We start from the raw sequence: 13,213 nt of genomic DNA on the forward strand, positions 1-13,213 counted from the left end.
GCCTCCAAGCACTGCCCTGACAGCTACAGCCTTAACGTGCTAAGATCGTTACCTTCTTTATTGTACAGACTCAGCAAAAGCTAATGGTTAACACGACAGTTTCAAAGTTGTCCGAGACTCATCTCACGTGCTTTGAAGCCGCCGTCCTGAGTGCTGCAGGGAAGCGCCATGTCTGTATCTACAGTGATCTCGTTAAGTGGATCCCCATCCAACTCAACTCTAACCTACGCAGCTGGAGCAGCGGTGCACGGCACTGTGGTGCCGCCGGAGTGGGCTCACTTTGCCCACGGTTCCCTTGAAGCAGTGAAAAGAATGGCAGAGTCCTAACAGTGTGCCGCCCATGTTGATTCCTCTGCTGTGGTCATATGACATGGACTGAGCATCATGACTAAAGAGGTGGGAAGCTGTTGTAACAGACATTAATTCTAGTACTTCAACTCGGTCCATTTCACTGTATCAACTTAATTCTCAGCTTCCATGATGTTCTTATAAAAAGTATGTTTTGATTAACAAAGCCAAAATTTTCAAACCAAGTGATCTCCAGCTAACTCTTAGGCTGTGTTCAGAAACAGTACCTCTCTCTAAGCATACAGGACCAGCTTGCACAGTTCCTCACTTTCTCTCTTACACACGTAAGCCTGAGGGGATGGGAAGCTTATCACCTGTGATGCCTGTTGCCTGCTTAGGAAGGTGTAAACTATGAAGGATGTGAACTGCATTAGAAAAATTATTCAGCTGATTGACACACATCATTTAACATGTAAACGTCTAACCAGCATGAATTATAGTCTCCCTAAATTATAAGGGGAAATTACCCTCTCAGTTCCATGTCAAAAGCTAAGAGGGAATAAGTGGGGGAAAAAACCTATATAAATAACTAATCTGCATAACCTTAAACCCAGCCCTAAATTAGATTGCATTTTGCTTTGCTTTGTTTCAAGGTGTTGTTTCCTTCAAGGTGTTGTTTCCTAAGAGCAGGAATATGAAACAACCACAGCTACTGTGATGGTGTGTGGCAGATTTGAAAACAATAAGCCATCCTTCTGTCACAAAGGCACTGAACACACAAAACACGGACTGGAATACATCTGTGAGAACCCTAGCTACATTAGTGCATACCACTGGAATAGCTATTACTGGGGGAAAAAAAAAAAAGAGGAAGTGACAAGTGAAGGTATGTAGAGAAACTGGAATCCTTCACACCAACAGTGAGATTACAAAGTGGTACAACTGCCAGGAAAAGCCTGGGGCTGGAAAGATGGCTCAGTAGTTAACAACACTGCTGCTCTTCCGGCGCCCACTTCAGGTAGTTCACAACTGCCTGTAACTCAAGCTCCAGTAGACAACTGCTTCTCCCTGCTTCCAAGGGCACCTGCACGCATGTGGATACCTCCCCCCATACACAATTAAAAATAAAAATCTTAAAAAAAAAAAAAAAGAGCAAGAAGGGTCATCAAAAATTAAAGGTAGAGACTAGAGAGATGGCTCAGCTGTTAAGTGTGACTACTGCTCTCTCAGAGGACCCAAGCTTGGTCCCAGTAGAACGGAGATTTCCAAGTTGGGTTTTTTTTTGGGGGGGGGGAGGGTTAGTATTTTCCTTATAAAAATGTCTGGTGGCACATGCCTTTATTCCCAGCACTCAGGGGGCAGAGACAGGCAGATCACTGTGAATGTGAGGCCTGTATGGTTTACAAAGTGAGAGCAGAACAGCCAAGGCTACAAAGAAACCCCGTCTTGAAAACAAAACAAAACAAAACAAATCATGTATAGAGAATTAGATGTGCAGGTGAAAAGGATCTAGATGTCATTTAAACAGTTCCAACTGTGTATTCAAAGTGATTAAAATGGCATGTTTTTATGTCCTATTTAAAATTTAAAAAAATACGTATGTGAATGTTTTGCCTGCTTGCATGTCTGTGCACAGCATGCACACCTGGCACCCCTGGAGGCCAGAGCACAATCTCCTCCTGGAACGCAGTCACACACACTGGTTACTGCTAGGAACTAAAGCTGGGTACTCTGCAAGGGCAGTCAGTGCTCTACTGCTGAGCCATCTTTCCAGTCCTCTTACAGATACGCATTTTAAAACAATTAAAATATAAATACATATATGGCTATGTGTATATAAAATTTTATTGTTTCGCTTTATTGAAATGTTTAGATATAGAAATAAAAACATTGATACCTGAAGTAAAATATGCAGAAAGCCTGTATCTGTGCCTGGGCTGACTCCCAGTGTGCATTATCTGGACTAACTGCCAGTGTGCATTGCCACTGCCACTTCCTTTCCATGACAGTGGTTTTGAGGAGACCATGAAGAATATGAAGCCGGAAAATTTCACGTCTACGGTGACATGCTGGTTTGTAAAGAACAATTAAGCTTAGAGGTCTAAGACAAAAAACAGAGCATGGCCTGGGCAGTTCCCTACACCGTCATGTTCTGACATGGACTCCCACAGAATCCAAGAGTTTAAATTGAAGTCTCCTGAAAAGGAGACATCATGAGAATAGCAAGGAAAGAGAACAGAACAGAGTTTTGCTAAGCTTAGGAACTTTAGTTAGTGACTGTCAAATGAGCCACACATCTGTCCTCCCATGTCACTCTTACTGCAGTTTCTAGGATGACTTGGAGGAGGTCTGATCAAAGGCTTTCCTGTGCCCACTACATCTCCATGAGGAAAATGTGTTCCTAGTGGAGTTATAACTAGAAAGTTCAAGTTTGCCTACCAAACCATATCGACTGTCTTCGTTCTCTTTTCACTGTCTACAGAAGGTATGGAAGGTTTTGTTCATAAAGTACCTTCGTGTGACTCTAACTGCGCAAGTGAAAGATGTGTTTGAAAAAAACTTCAAGTCTCTGAAGAAATTGAAGAAGAGATCAGAAGATGGAAAGATCTCACGGATTGATAGGATTAACATAGTGAAAATGGCCATCCTACCAAAAGCAATCTACAGATTCAATGCAATTCCCAACAAAATACCAACACAGTTCTTTACAGACCTTGAAAGAACAATTCTCAACTTCATAGGGTAAAACAAAAACCCTAGAATTGCTAAAGCGATCCTGTACAATAATAGATCATCTGGAGGTTTCTCCATGCCTGATCTCAAACTGTACTTCAGAGCAACAGTAATAAAAACTGCATGGTACTGGCATAGAAACAGAATGATGGATCAATGGAATCAGAAATAAATGCATACACCTACAGATACTTGATTTTTGACAAAAAAGCCAAGACCATTTAATGGAAAAAAGACAGCATCTTCAACAAATGGTGCTGGTCTAACTGGATACTACATGTAGAAAAATACAAATCCATATTTATCACCCTGCACAAAACTAAAGTCCAAGTGGATCAAAGACCTCAACATAAAACCAGACACACTAAATCTGTTAGAAGAAAAAGTGGGGAAGAGCCTAGAACTCATTGGAACAGGAGACAACTTCCTGAACAGAACACCAACAGCACAGGCTCTAAGATCAACAGTCAATAAATGGGACCTCATGAAACCGAAAAGCTTCTATAAAGCAAAGGACACTGTTGTCAGAACAAAACAACAGCCTACAGACAGGGAAAGGATCTTCACCAACTCTATATCTGACAGACAGCTAATATCCAGAATATATAAAGAACTCAAGAAATTAAAAATCAACAAAATCAAATAATCCAAGTAAAAAATCCAAGTTAAAAAAATAGAGGAATATAGAATGGTAGAGAAACACTTAAAAGAAATGTTCAATGTCCTTAGTCATCAGGGAAATGCAAATCAAAACGACCCCGAGATTTCACCTTACACGCATCAGAATGGTTTTGTTCATAAAGAAAGCAAGCTTTTAACCTTCTCTCTCCATTTTATTATCTATACAAATCATTGGCTATCCTGAACCAAGCAAGAAGAAAGAAAAACATTTATGTTCAAGAAGAACTCAAGAGTTAGGATCTTAGTGGTGCTGCTCTTTGGGGTAACTGGACACTCAAGATCTTTTGAGTCAACCCAGCGTTCCCTAGCATCTCTGCTGAGAGAGAAAGGGAAAAAGGTGGAAAATGAACTCGATCTGAGCTACCATCAACCACAACAATGGATTTTGTGAAGGAAGAGAACATAAACGCCCAGGTAAAGTAGCTTCATGTACTTAAATCGGACAAGGGATTCTCCGCCTGCTTCCTGTTTACCACCATCGCCAGAAAGTGAGTGGCTGTCCGACCACCAAAGGAGAACAGCCTGCTTGGATGTGATGACCTAACAGGAGCTCAGGTTTCATGGAAGCACAGCACAGGCAGCAGGCTCACAGGCATGGAAACAGATCTTGGAGTCCTGTCTTACTCTTGTTCCTCCTCCCGGATCCTACCAACTCAAGCTCTGTTATGGACTGAACAGCATCTCCCTCGAATTCACACAGTAGAACAGTAACTCTCAGAAGCTCAAATGGACAGGAACTGGAGATGATTTGGAAAAGAAGTCAGAAGAGTGGATATGTCTAAGGTAAACAATATGTAATACGCCAGCAGGAGATGGTCATTTTCTGGCCCAGCAGAGAGGCATTGGAAGCCAGATTCTCTACAGCCTGACCTTGTCCTTCTACTCTACAAGTAGAAGATGTGACATCTGTGGCACTTAGTCATGGCATCCTATTATGGCTACAACATGCACCCCGCCATAAGCCCTTGAGCTTAAGGCTTGGACCTTGGCTGGTGGTCCGACTTTGGAATATAGTGAAACTTTGGGGTTGCAGATAGCTAGAAAAAGCAGGAGTCTATATCTTGTCCTTGCCCCTTCCTGTCAGTCTCTTCCTGCGTCACTAGTGCAATGACATAAGCAGCCGCTACCAAAAACTGCTTAGACCGAGATGAAAAGCATCCTACACTGACACATTTGAATTTATGAATTAAATAAATATTTCTCCCTTTTAAGTTGTTTTCTCAGGTATTTTGTTATTTAAACAAGAATGAACAAATAAACAAAATGAAAATCTAGACTAACAGAGAGCCATGTAGACCCTTCCATCTCTTTCAGAAATTAAAATAAAAACTTATTCTTTTTTTTTTCCCCTCTGTGTAGCACTGGCCACTCTGGAACTTGATCTGCAAACCACGCTGGCATCAAACTCAGAGATCTACCTGGCTCTGTCTCCTGAGTGCTGGAATTAAAGAAGCCTACCACCACTGCATGGCAAAAAAAAAAAAAAAATCTTACTCTTAAAATGGAAATCACTGAAGATTTCAGGTGTGAGAGTGATACAATTCTATTTATATTAATTGCTCGATTTTGCTTTCCTTTGAAAGCTGATGAGAACTGGCCAAACTGGCTATGGACAAAGCAGCCTTGAGCTTACTGATTTATTTCAGGAAAGAAATGAGTAGATTTAATGTGATGGCTACAGGGACAGAGAAAGGGGGGTGGGGAGAGAAAGAGATTGGATAGAAGCAGAAGAAATAGCACTCCATGACCAATCTGAGGTGCGGTTAGGAGGTCCTAAAAGGAGTAGAAAGATGAAGGATGGCTGCCAGTTTGTGGGAAAGAGATGTGAGAGCCACAGAACTGAGATCAGCAATACAAGGGCAGCAGATGCAGAAGGCAGATGAAAAAGAAGGACTCAGGAAGGTAACAATTGCAAAGGAAATACATGGAAAAGGCAGGGAGGGAAGAGAGACACACTTGGGAGTCACAGACAGTTAGAACCAAGTGGATGAGACTGTCCTGAGAAAGATGCAAAACAAGAGAAGAGCATGTCCGGGGCTTGATCTTTAGGGTAAGTAGGTCCTGGTAAGATATGAGTAGGCCCAGATTTACACATCCTCCTTACATGTTATTTTGAAGTGTGTACTGGGTATTTATTATGTTATAAAATGAATCAGTAAGTTAGTATACAAACAACAAACTGGGTGGCTTGTTTTAAAATACATCTTCAACCTTTCATTTTCCTATAAAACACACTGATGTCACTAACACTGTTAACCAGACAGACGGAGACTGGAAGATTTCCTCTCTCCCCCTCCTGCCTTATACATGTAAGATTACGCTAAAGATCTACTTAGGAAAGTCACTGTTTTTACTGTCTGGGTTAATCTTATGCTTTACTATACCAAACTTAGATTGATCTGAAAACATAGCAAAGCAAAAATGAAACAATAGCTTGAGAAAGATCACCTTTCTTTTCTACTCCTCTTCATTTTTAATTTGTAATCTTATCTGCCAGAGCTTGGATAATGTTGCTCATGCCCATTAGCAAAATTCCCATGGAAATAGAATTTATTCAGGTCTTCAGAAAGGTCTGACTTGATGAAAGATGACACTAAAAATATCTTCTGCTTTCCCATTAGTGAGGAAACACAAATACATCTTGAAAAGAGAAATGCACCAATTTTTGTCACAAATTATCTAAGCAGAACTAATAAAAAATCCCAGATAAGAATTAAAATTTATATTACTTAGCTTTTAGATCTAAATTGAGTATCAAATGAGAGATGTTATAATTATCCTTTCACTTAGAAGGCCACGAAGGCACAATACTCCTGCAAGGGAAAGGCTACCAGCTCTTGTTCAGTTGGACCTAAAATACTTTGCTGGGTCCCTGGAGAGGTTTTCTTTTCCAGTGAGGAACCTAGACAGAAGGCATGTAAACACATTCCATCCTATTGAATGAGCTCACTGAACATCATTAGGCATCATTCATTAAGTAACTATCTCTGTAGATTATATGACTATACTATATGTTACTAGAGATAACTATAAATATATTCCAGCATATTTACCATTAGTGGTTCACTGTCTTTATTAAGTATTATTGTTCAAAATCATCAATACAATGTCAGTTCTTAACAGGTCAAATAAGCTATGAACTCTGTATGTATAATTCATTGAACTTTCTCTCACCCACAGCATTTGGTCATTCAACAAACTCTAAGCTATGTGTGTATTATTGATGGGAGGCAGCTTCATCTCCCAAGACTTTTTTGTTTGTTTGTTTTGACTTAAGGATGCTGAAAAGTGCACCTACACTGGCAAATGAGGCCTCTGAACTGAGGTAGTTAAAATATAAAATGCTAGTTAGAAAGTGCTTAACCTTCCAATTGTTGTAAAGAAACCTGCTCCATGAAGACAAAAGAACGCATACAAATGACAGAGGCACCTATCATCATTCTTGTACTACATCATGGAGGTGGCTTAAGGTGGGTGCAGACTTTGACATGCACATCAAAATGGTTCAGAGGGGGGAAAAGAAAACCCCCTTCCTATGAATAACACAGAAATACAAACAAATTAGGATGAGGGTAAAATAGCCAATAAATATACATTGTGAGGTGTCTAGCTATTTTTGTTTGTTTGTATTTGTTTTCTCTGTCTCTGTCTCTCTCTTTCAAGACAGGGTTTTTCTCTGTAGCCTTGGCTGTCCTGGAACTCACTCTGTAGACCAGGCTGTCCTCAAACTCAGAGATCTACCTGTCTCTGCCTCCCAAGTGCTGGGATTAAAGGCACCATTAAAGACCATCATCACCTGGCTTGTATCTAGCTATCTTAAGTATAAAGAAATATAAGGCAAAGGCTTCAATTTCTCAAAAATATGCTGAAAATTTTATCTTTGATAATAAAAACAAAACAAATTTTCACAAAAGCAAGTCATGTGAAATTTTCACAAAAACTACATAATATCATTATCAAGTTTGAAACTTTAATTTCAAACAAACAAAAAGTGTTATCGCAATGAATACACAAGCAATAAAAAATGGTCATCACAGGGCACGGAACCTACTCTTGTCTCCTCCAAGCCCTGTGATTCCAAAGTCTCATGAGAAGTACTGCCCAGTCCAGCAATTTCTGAAAACTCCCAGGCATGCCCCTGCTCTATGAGGCATTCTGAGAACCCAAGCTTATGTAAAAGTTGATGAAAGACATAAAAGACATCAGCAACCGATACCTAGAATGCAAGCCACAGAAAGCACTTCTCAAGGTTAAATCAACCAACCACATTACAACTTAAAAAATATATTTAAAAAGTATATGTTGGCAAAAATGTGTACTGCTTTAGAACACAATGATATATATATTGCAAAATCAAATTCCAAGCTCATTAGTGTGGCATTCACCAAAATTTGGCTCATGTCTCTTAATGACTCACATTCTGGCATCATCTTGTATACAGAGGGATGTAGTACCAAGCAAAGTACCAACAGCGTTTGTTTCACACACTGTCCTGTAGGCCCCAGTTCCTGCTATTCTTGGTGTTCTAGTAGCATCCCAACGGAATCCATGTACACACATGCACACACTCTCTCATACACTTCAGCTGCCACCAAATTATCTTCCTCTGCAAATACACTGACCACAGAGTCTATCAGAGAGTGGAGGTTGTATAAAGGATGACAGTATTTTTCAATTTGATTATAGTACTATTGGACCTAATAACAGTCATTAAACTATAGCCACTGATCCTCGATAAATTTGAAAAAAAAAAAAAAAACAGAAACAATAACAAAAAAACAACAGAAAAACAAACAAACAAACAAACAAACAAACAAAAAAACGACTCTCACCTCAAGCTTGTTAAAACAGAAAATCTGGTGTTTTCCAATATGAAGCTGGAAAAAAAAATGTAGTAGTTTGGCTACCAACGTGGCAGCAAAGGACTGTGGGCAGAGATCTTTAAGTAGCACAAAGGCTGTAGAACAGTGTATGTACATTCCCACTACGTTTAATTGGGTCTCAGTTTATCCTGACCATTTGACCTGTCATCTACAAAGCACTCTTCACTCTGGTTACAAGACACTTTGCTCTTCTGCAGACAAAACAATCTGCGACAGCCCCAGCTGCAGAGCTCTCTTCTTTGAGGTGGAGCGTGAACTGCACAATCACATGGAGCCAATCAAACCTATATCCCGTGTAGTGTTCATTAACTGCAACATATTGTGTGTGTGCTGATGACGTCATTACAATATTTGGCTTTGGTGTGGCTATCGTTAGTCATGGTTGCTGAATCTAATCAGCTGGATAAGAGGTTTTGAATATCATTACAAAATAGTGGCCGTTGAGAATGCAGTCTTTTCATATTAAATACTATAGGTGATGCTTTATGTTTTCTGGAAAATGGAAATTATTATAATCACAAGCACTTCTGTTGAAGCATTATCATTTGGGATAGCCACATTATTTCCCAGAATGCTTAACAAATGCTAAATTAGACTCATGCTGTTTCCAGAATGCAGTGTTAAAGAATTGGAATTCAACAGCCAAAGTTTTTTAAAAATTCTTTATTAATTACACTTTATTCACTTTGTATCCCCGCTGTGGTTTCCTCCCTCCTCCCGTCTCAATCCCTCCCTTCCTCCCCCCTCTGCATGCATGCATCCCCAAGTTCACTGATAGGGGAGGTCTTCTTTTCCTTCCTTCTGATCCTAATCAATTAGATCTCATTAGGAGTGGCTGCAGTGTCTTCTTCTGTGGCCTGGTAATGCTGCTTCCCCTTCAGGGGGAGGTAAGTAAAGAGCAGGCCAATCAGTTCATGTCAGAGACAGTCCCTGTTCCTATTACAACGGAACCCATTTGGATACTGAACTGCCATGGGCTACATCTGTACAGGGGTTCTAGGTTATCTCCATGAATGGTCCTTGTTTGGAGTATCAGTCTCAGGAAAGACCCCCATACTCAGATTTTTTGGTTCTGTTGCTTTCCTTGTGGAGTTCCTGTCCTCTCCAGATCTTACCGTTTCCCACTTCTTTCATAAGATTCCCTATGCTCTGCCCAAAGTTTGGCCATAAGTCTCAGCATCTGCATTGATAGTCTGCAGGGCAGAGCCTTTCAGAGGTCCTCTGTGTCAGGCTCCTGACTTGTTCCCTCTTTTCTCCTTCTTCTGATGTCCATCCTCTTTGCCTTTCTGGATAGGGATTGAGCATTTTAGCAAGAGTCCTCCCTCTTGATTAGTTTCTTTAGGTGTACAGATTTTAGTATTTATATGTTTATATGAGTGAGTATATACCACGTGGGTCTTTCTGCTTCTAGAATAGCTCACTCAGGATGATCTTTTCCAGATCCCACCATTTACCTGCAAATTTCATGATTTCCTTGTTTTTTTATTGCTGAGTAATATTCCATTGTGTAGAAGTACCACAATTTCTGTATCCATTCCTCCACTGAGGGGCATCTGGCTATTACAAATAAAGCTGCTACAAACATGGTTGAGCTAATGTCCTTACTGTGTATTTGAGCCTCTTTTGGGTATATGCCTAGGAGTGACATAGCTGGATCTTGAGGAAGAGCTATTCCTAGTTGTCTGAGGAAGCACCAGATTGAGTTCCAAAGTGGTTGTACAAGTTTACATTCTGACCAGCAATGGAGGAGGGTTCCCTTTTCTCCATAACCTCTCCAGCATGTGTTGTCACTTGAGTTTTTGATCTTAGCCATTCTGATGGGTGTAAGGTGAAATCTTAGGGTCATTTTGATTTGCATTTCCCTTATGACTAAGGACGTTGAATTTCTTTAAGTGTTTCTCAGCCATTCCATATTCCTCTATTGAGAATTCTCTGTTTAGTTCTGTACTCCATTTTTTAATTGGATTACTTGATTTGTTGCTGTTTAACTTCTTGAGTTCTTTATATATACTGGATATTAGTCCTCTGTCAGATATAGGGTTGGTGAAGATCCTTTCCCAATCTGTAGGCAGTCGTTTTGTTCTGATGACAGTGTCCTTTGCTTTACAGAAGCTTTTCAGTTTCATGAGGTCCCATTTATTGATAGTTGCTCTTAGAGCCCAAGCTCAACAGCCAAACTTTAAGATCTTAAAATCAGTAGGGTAGTTAGAGACAAAAATCTGCATGACACATTTGCACTTTTGAGGATTACTTTATATTTACCCTAAATTAAATGACGTACCACAGTCAACAGTGTACATAAAATATAGTTAAAGGTATATGGCAACTCCTTCCTTATCCCCACTTCTCTGCCCAATGCCTCTTTTTTCTGTCTTTTTCATGCTGTCTTCTTGGGTAGCTCAGGCTGGCTGAACTTATCTTTCAGAATCTACAGGCATGAGCCACTATGTCCAATTGATTTGATTTAAAAAAAAAAAAGTGCTGTCAAGTCAGTTTCAAGGAGAAAGGACCAATGTGTTTCCTACATCTCAAAACTAAGATTGTACCATTTACACTTATCTGTGAGATAAGCTGCGTCAGCAGAATGAGAAAGATAAGTCCAGCACTCGCTTCATTATGAAGTGTACTTAACTGATCATCTATGAATAGCTGACAATCCACCACTAACTACAGCGGGACACAAAGTACTAATTTCACCCCAAAGACCTACGAACCCAAATTGCGAAAGTCAGTATGAAAACAGATATAAAGACAGTCAGGTAAAAAACAAAATCTGATAGAAGACAGGATCAAAGCAGCAACAGTGCAAAAGGACACTTTAACCTGTAACAGTACTATTCTGGACATATTACGAACATAACTGAAATAATTTTTACACCCCTATCAGACCCTTGTGAACTGCAATTGTAAACCTGACTCTATTTGTAAAATAATCTTGGAGTCAACTGAACTAATGATGCACATCCCACAAGTAAGTGACTGAAACTCGCTGGTACAGTTCTACTTCTCAGCAAAGAGGTCATGACAGAATTTTCATTTTATGTTTAAAATGTCAGCCTGTGGCAGCTGCTGTGAATTCAACACAGACAACACCACCATATAATTCCATGTGTACTATGATACTTGAGACAAAGATGGAATGTATGTTTTACAGGTAAAAATAAAATAACATTGAGTAATTCAATTTACTTTTTAAATGGCAGTTTTGTAGAAATTTTCATATGCTATTCAATTCATTCATTTAAAACGAGTAATTGAGTCCGAAGGCTATGCTCTCACAGCTAATTCTAGAATATTCTCATCATCTCAAAGCCACTCCAGAATGCTAGCCGCTGCCAGCTAACACTCTTGCATTACTCTGCCCACCTTCAGGCCCTGGGCGGCCAGGAATCTAGTCTTCACTGGTTTGCCTATTCTGAAAACAATATAAAAATGTAATACAATCATGTATATATGATATTTTGTGACTAGCTTCATCTAGTGTGTTCCCAAGATTTATCCACATAGTCTGTAACACTAAGAAAAAGAGTATGGTCCAATAAAGTAAATAGAGTTGTTGGAATTGGATTTCATAATTCAGATTTAACAAGTCATGTATGACACAAACTGTGCCTAAGTACAGTACATAACAAATAATGCTGACATAGTTTTATTTTCTTTGACAATTAAAATAAAATATATGATAGCACATGAACATGACTAACACATTATTTATTTTAAAAAATAATTTTAAGAAGTATTTTTCCTCCTCCTAGAAATCTGTTACTCATATTTCAGACTCTCCTGAAATGTCACCTCCTCTGTGAAACGTTGAATCCTCCTAACTCCCACTACCCTAGACGCCTGCCTCGCTCCTCTCACAATGACATTTCTGTTAGTTCTTGCTACAATGTGCTGCAATGGAAGCTTTCACACCATGCGTGTATACACACACACACACACACGCATACACACACATATTTAATACCTAGTATCTAACATAGAACACAGACTTCATTGTTTTTTAATCCCCCTAAACACATTGGGGATTGAGCACAGTTCTTATTAAGCATGAACTCTGAACTCCATCACTAAGTTATTCCCCAAGGTCCTGATATAAACAAATAATTCTAGAATAAGGAAAAACGTTTGCTCATTTTCTTTATCTAGAGATACTCCTATGGCTTTTAGCTATTTCTAAAATTTCATGTTCTATAAGTTCAAACAGTGATGACAGAAATACTCTATAGAAAGTGTCTTAGTTAGGATTTTGTTGCTGTGAAGAGCCACCATGAGCAACTCTTATAAAGGAAAACAATTAAGTGGAGCTGGCTTACAGTTCACAGAGGTTTAGTCCACTATCGTCATGGAGGGAAGCATGGTGGCATGCAGGCAGACATGGTGCTGGACAGGCAGCTAGCAGTTCTATGTCTGGACCTGCAGGAAGTGACTGTGAACCACTAGGACTGGTTTGAACTTCTGAGACCTCAAAGCCCACCTCCTAGTGACACACTTTCTCCAACAAGGCCACACCTCCCAATAGTGGCACTCCTTGTGGAGGCCATTTTTATTCAAATCACCACAGAAAATAAGGCACAATTAACTTATGTAATAACAGCAAACATAACACTTACTATATACCAGCCACT

The 13,213-nt window shown here is 39.7% G+C and overlaps 1 protein-coding gene across 2 annotated transcripts in view; it reads right to left on the reverse strand.

Annotated features, from left to right (window-relative positions):
- Commd10 (COMM domain containing 10) overlaps window positions 1-13,213 on the reverse strand; it is a 132,239-nt gene that overhangs the window by 2,133 nt on the left and 116,893 nt on the right. The gene's annotated exons all lie outside the window — the stretch shown is intronic.

This window comes from Meriones unguiculatus, chromosome 2, assembly GCF_030254825.1.
Source record: "Meriones unguiculatus strain TT.TT164.6M chromosome 2, Bangor_MerUng_6.1, whole genome shotgun sequence".
Classification (NCBI taxonomy): domain Eukaryota; kingdom Metazoa; phylum Chordata; class Mammalia; order Rodentia; family Muridae; genus Meriones; species Meriones unguiculatus.